Here is a 6,000-nt window from a genome sequence, read left to right as displayed (position 1 = left end):
CCGCCAATGCTAAGCTCGGCGGCCAGGCGCCCTCCTTCCTGACGTGTTCGCTTTCCTCAGCCACCTCTTCGCTCTCGTTCCGCCACTTCACCAACGCCGGCTACTCTCCGTCGCCTTCCTGCCTTCGTTGACGCTCAGCCTCACCTTCGCTCTTCTCGCCTTCTGGCCTTCTTCGCAGCTACTGTGGCTGCTTGCCTTTTGGCCCCTCATAGCTGCACAGCAGCCGCCTGGGCCTTCGCCTTTGCAGCTGCCTCTCGCCGGCCACCACCTCACCGTCTCTTTCGGCCAGCCTTCGCTTCTTTGCTTTCAGCCTTCAGCGGCCACCAGCTGACCCCGCCAGCCTTTGCAGCTAGCACCGCCTTCTTGCCCGGCCTCCTTGCCACTGCCCGCCTTTTCTGCTTTCAGCCAGCCGCCTTCTACAGGCACCGTTGCAACAAGGCGCAACGCATGGCTCTTCAAGGTGGATCTTGTTAAGCTTAGGGAAAAGCTAGCCCTGCGAGTTGGGTCCTGTGAGCTTGCTGTACCTATGGAGAGCCAATGTAAGCGTGTTCTGCAACCATTTTGTCACAGTCCATTAAGTTTAAATTTTGTGCTTATAAAGAGCATAGGGTAATAATAACACATCCCACAAATTGTTAGAGCTCATCGGGCAAAAATAATACAGGGCATTAGGTGGAAAACCTTGTTTATCTGGGCTTGTTAGAGCTCATCGGGCAGAAATAATACAGGGCATTAGGTGGAAAACCTTGTACAAAAACATGTATTTTCTCTAGGTTCTTGCAGCGCTGTAAGAAGACGCGTCATCTCCTTACTTAGGGTGGACCACACCCTATGTGTGTTGCAACCAAATTCATCTAGAAATGGTTTCTTTGTGTGTTTTAAAAAAAAATATAACAAAAATAAAAAATAAAATTTGCGACCTTATCCGGCCCCTCCTTTGTCTTTGTAATCTACCTTTTTTCTCTTCTAATCACTAGCTCCGAGATTCCACACTCGTGCTAACCCTAAACCTAAAAACAAAAAGAAATAGTGGTAGTAATGCAAGCTTCTCAACCGGTTTTGAGTCTTCTCCCCGGCAGCGGCGCCAATGGAGAGACGGAAGACTCTCTCACTTGTAGCATGAGTAGTATGATCCGTGTGTAGCTCAATCCAATGGGATTTGCATCCCTTTCGGAGCTAGGGATTCAACCCGTACTGGTGCACAAAAGCTTATCCACGAATGGAGAAAATGCTATGAACACCACTACCTTGACATAGACTTTACACACACAAGCTCAATCTTGCCATAACTCATTCACTCATCATCCCACTCATTCATGCATCCAATACAAGAAGAAAGCTAAGCTAATGCATACACAAGCTCAAAGCATCCTTCATTCTCAAGCACTTACTTCCCTAGCATGCACATAAACCTTGAAGCTTAATGGAACTTGAAAGAAACATGCATTCTCATTCACTACTCAAGCATTGCCTTGCCCATGGATAAGCTACAAGCTACGGAGAAGCTTAAGCTTGAATCCACTACCACACAAAGCCTAATAGAGAATCCACAAGCATCAACAAAGAAGCATGCACACTAGAAAATAGAGATGAGAAGAGAGAAAAACATCATCTCATTGCATTGAATAGAAGAGCATTGCTCATACAATAATGTAGATGGGGAGAGAGAAGAGCTTGCACCTCTATGAACAAGAGGGAGAGCTAGTCTCAAGAGAGCTCAAGCATAAGTTTAGCCCAATGTGTCCATAAGCTCTCAAATGAGCCACTTTTTATACTAAAACTCCCAAAACTCCCAAAACTCCCAAAACTTCCCATGTGGGATTATTCTCAAGCCCACCCCCACACTCACCTACAACTTGGAACTTTTTACAAGAGCCCGAAATAAGAATGTCAAGTCTCTTGTTTTCCTGCTTACATCTTTGTGTTGCATCCTTGCATTGATCACCACTCGTCACGCAACATCCCTCCACAAGATTCAATTGACTTGTGGGGAGGTTAGGCAACTTGTTGAAGAAAGATGAAAAAAATGGTGTTTATACGAATAAATTGAGAATTTTTTTCTTTGGGTTTTTATTTGTGTTGAGTAAATTATATTTTCTCTATTTGCAACTTAAGATGGAAGATGAAGATGGATTCCTTGGCCAAGGTGGATGTAAGTTACATATTTTTGTTGGTAGAGATTCAACCCTTTAACACACTATATTTCAAAGTTACCTCTAGATGTGTTGATCATTTACCATTCAAATAATTCAGATGATCCACAAATTTCATTAATTTCCTTAAAGGTTTTATCAACATTCTTAGGATATTATAAGATACATCATAATATAGAAAAGATAATGTTGGTAGAAAAGAAAGAAGCTAATACATATATTTGGATATGGTCGAGGGTTGTGGGAATCAAGAGCAGGGTATTTTTATGCTTTACAGCTTATGCTAAGGCGGTTCCTGGTTTGAGTACCTCTGCTCTTAGAGGCTACCAATGTCAAAAGTTACTAAGATATAGAGACAAGCTACCCAAGGAAGACAATTGAGAAGATGAGGGCAAACAATTATCTGAAGAGGACTACCTTAAAAAGGAGGGTGAACAACCGCTTGATGAAGAGAACCCCGAAAAAGGAGGATAAACTCTTTGAGAAAGAGAAATAGAGGAAGAAGGGGAGAAGAAGAAGACTTTTTTAAAGAAGAAAACTTTCCCTACTTGTATTTAAAATCAAATTAGGTTGCATAATGTTTATCTTAATTAAAAGTAGTTTTCAGTACATAGTGTGGGCTGCTCATTTCAAAGCTAAGCCTTTCTTCAAAATTTTATAAGATTTGCATCACCAAGACTATTTCTCCATCCTGCATAAAGATACGCTTTATTGAGTACAATGAATGTTTATAATATGTTGATGTTAATAATAGTGATGACATTTTTGTGAGGTATAAACTAACCTGGCTTTCAAGATTCACATTGTATCATTGCATTTACCTTCGGTAGAATGTGTTGAAGATCTCTTGTAATGCATTCGTTTTTTTTCCCACCACCATGCTAAGTTGTACGAAAATAGTTGATACAAGCGATATAGTGCGATTTTTCCATGCCTTCAGTATTCCATGTAACAAACAAGAGGCCCTCGGTTCTTCACAAAGTATGGGCCATGTTGGAAGGTCGCGGCGGCTTGGCCGCCTACATCCCATCGGCATAGAGTCCCAAGAAATGGGATCACCTATAAGTAATAGAAGACTAGGGCCATTCTCATCCCTCCTCCAACAATTTTTGAGGCTTGGAAGGGATTATAGTGGTGGAGGTTAAGCATGCAGTGGCGTGAACACTACTGGGATGGGTGACCTCTTGGGAAGTGGTCCCCAATTTTCAACATGGTATCAGAGCTAGCACAGCTGCTCGACTTGCCAGTTCCTCTCGATGGAGCTGAATGAAGTATGAATGCATGTATGAGTCAATGGAAAAGCTTGCTGACATGCCAGGTGTAATCACGGGTGAAAAACAAGGCTGTGTGGGTAAATTCTAAGGGTACCAACCGTGAAATCACTGAACGTGCAAGAAGCCTTTGAGATTTGTATCATTAGAGCCTCCGGGTACCCTACGTCCTTGTTGTCGGGCTACGTCCTTGTTGTCGGGGGAGGGTGTTGGAAGGTTGCGGCTTGACTGCCTACATCCCATAGGCATAGATTCCCAAGCAATGGAATCATCTATAAGTAATAGAAGACTAGGAAAATTGTCTTTCCTCCTCCACGAATTTTTAAGGCTTGGAAGGGATTAGAGCGGCAGGTTAAGCGTACAGTGGTATGAGAACTATTGGGATAGGTGCCCTCTTGGGACATGGCCCCCAGTTTCCAACATGGTATCACAGCAAGGGAGGGCATGTTGGTATGTTGTTAGGGGAGCTAGTCAACTTGCCAATTCCTCTCGATGATGGAGCTGAATGCATGTATGAGTGGATGGACAAGCTTGTTGACATGCAAGTGTAATCACGAGCGAAAAAGAAGGTTATGTTGGTAAATCCTAAGGGTACCACTGTGACATCACTGACAATGCAAGAAGCCTCTAAGCCCCGTATCATTAGAGCCTTTGGGTACCCTACGTCCTCATCATCATCGAGGGAGAGTGTTGGTGGAAGGTCGCGGCCTGGCTACCTACATCATCCCAGAGGCATAGAGTCCCAAGAAATGGGATTATCTATAAGTATAGAAGACTAGGGCCATTCTCATTCATGCTCCACCAATTTAAGTGGCTTGGAAGGGATTAGAGTGCTTCCTCAGATTCACATAATCCTACATCAATTCACATCCATTCACATCTTCCCACATCATTCCCACATTCATTCACATCATTTCCACATTAATTCATATCATCTCACATCATTCCCACATTCATTTACATCATCCCACATCATTCCCACATTCATTCACATCATTTCTAGATAGATTCACATCATCTCACATCATCCACGTATCAATCCACATCATCCACACATCAATCCACATCAATGCACATTAACCACATCAACCCACATCATTTCCACATCATGTGGAATAGGGAACTGTGACTTAAGCACATCGATAACGTATTTCTTTGAAAGTTTATCTTGTGCTTTCCACTTTTTAAAGGAGTTCACAAACTCCAGGTTTGGAAGTACATGCATGCGGTTCATGACTTGCTTTCCTCGTGCATCCATCATGAGGTCACCATCCACATCCACGTTGTATGGTAGGGTGTGTGGATCAAATGGTGGAATGCGTCTCCTGGGGCGGGCTAGCTTATATTGTGTAGATGAAGAGTCCCCCTATTGGGGAGACGCATCGGGAGACCTAGTGCTACTTTTGCCAAAGCAAAAGCAGCCTGCTCCCCCCTCGCTACTAGCACATCTACTACCCCCCCACTCCCTCCTACGTCGTCGCGTCGTGGGTGGTGAAGATGAACATGAGGGAGCAGGGGTGGGTGTCTAGTTGAGGAAGGTGGTGTAGGCTCATCACAACCATATCGTGATGGGCTTGCACCACTTAGCCCCACGCCACTGGGACCTGTGCCTATCAAAGGCATGGTCTACCCTAACTGGCCAAGTGGGGTAGATTGCCCCCAAGGCATCAACTGGCCAAATGGGGTAGTCTACCCCCATGGCGTCAACAACTAGCCTGATTGTAAGCCCGCTTGCATATAAGATTAAGATATAAGACTTACACAATACATAAAAGATTAACTTTGTGTATGTGAAAAGGTTTGATGGAACCATACATGTGTCTGAGTAAACTGAGACCAAGCTTGCTACCCATATCGTTCATTTATAGATAGTAGATTTGCCACATCAGGGTCTTGTGATGATGGGTCGATCGACATTGCTGCTACATACATGCACAAGGCAACAAAACATGATTTCTCTAACAAAAGCCATGCTTAAATCTTAGATAAACAAATGTAGATGCTGGAGTAGAAGGATGCATGTACATGTCTTGTGTTAGGTACCCTTCCCTTCCACCAATGCATTGTTGCTATCTTGAATTCCAAGATAAACCCCTTCCAGAGGTATTGTAGTAAGCCTCTCTTTTCATTTTTATCATATGAGGATCTCTGCATGATCGTAACATAGTCACCAAATCATTTAGCTTGAAGTTTATACTTTTCCACACACCCTGGTCATCTTTAACATTGTGAATAATGCATTGTGAAGAGTGCGTTAGACTGTTGTCTCTTTAGTTGAGCTCGACATCTTAAAACTCCCCCTCAAGATCAAATCCATCTCCAAGACTCCAAGCATGTTGTGGAATATTTAAAGCTTCTCAGCTCTCTTCCAAGGCCTTAGTGAAAATGTCAGTAACATGTTCCTTTGTTCTGATGTACATGAGATCAAGACCTCTCTGATGAAGTGATAGTAGACCTCTATGTGTTTGGTCCATGCATGAAACCCTAGGTTTCTAGCTAACTGTATACTACTAAGGTTTTCACAATAAATGACTACCTACCTATCCACATGCACCCCTAAATCTTCAGGTAGCTTG

This window comes from Cibotium barometz, chromosome 32, assembly GCF_041138505.1.
Source record: "Cibotium barometz isolate CiBa-2024 chromosome 32, ASM4113850v1, whole genome shotgun sequence".
Classification (NCBI taxonomy): Eukaryota; Viridiplantae; Streptophyta; class Polypodiopsida; order Cyatheales; family Cibotiaceae; genus Cibotium; species Cibotium barometz.
This window is presented reverse-complemented; position numbering follows the sequence as displayed.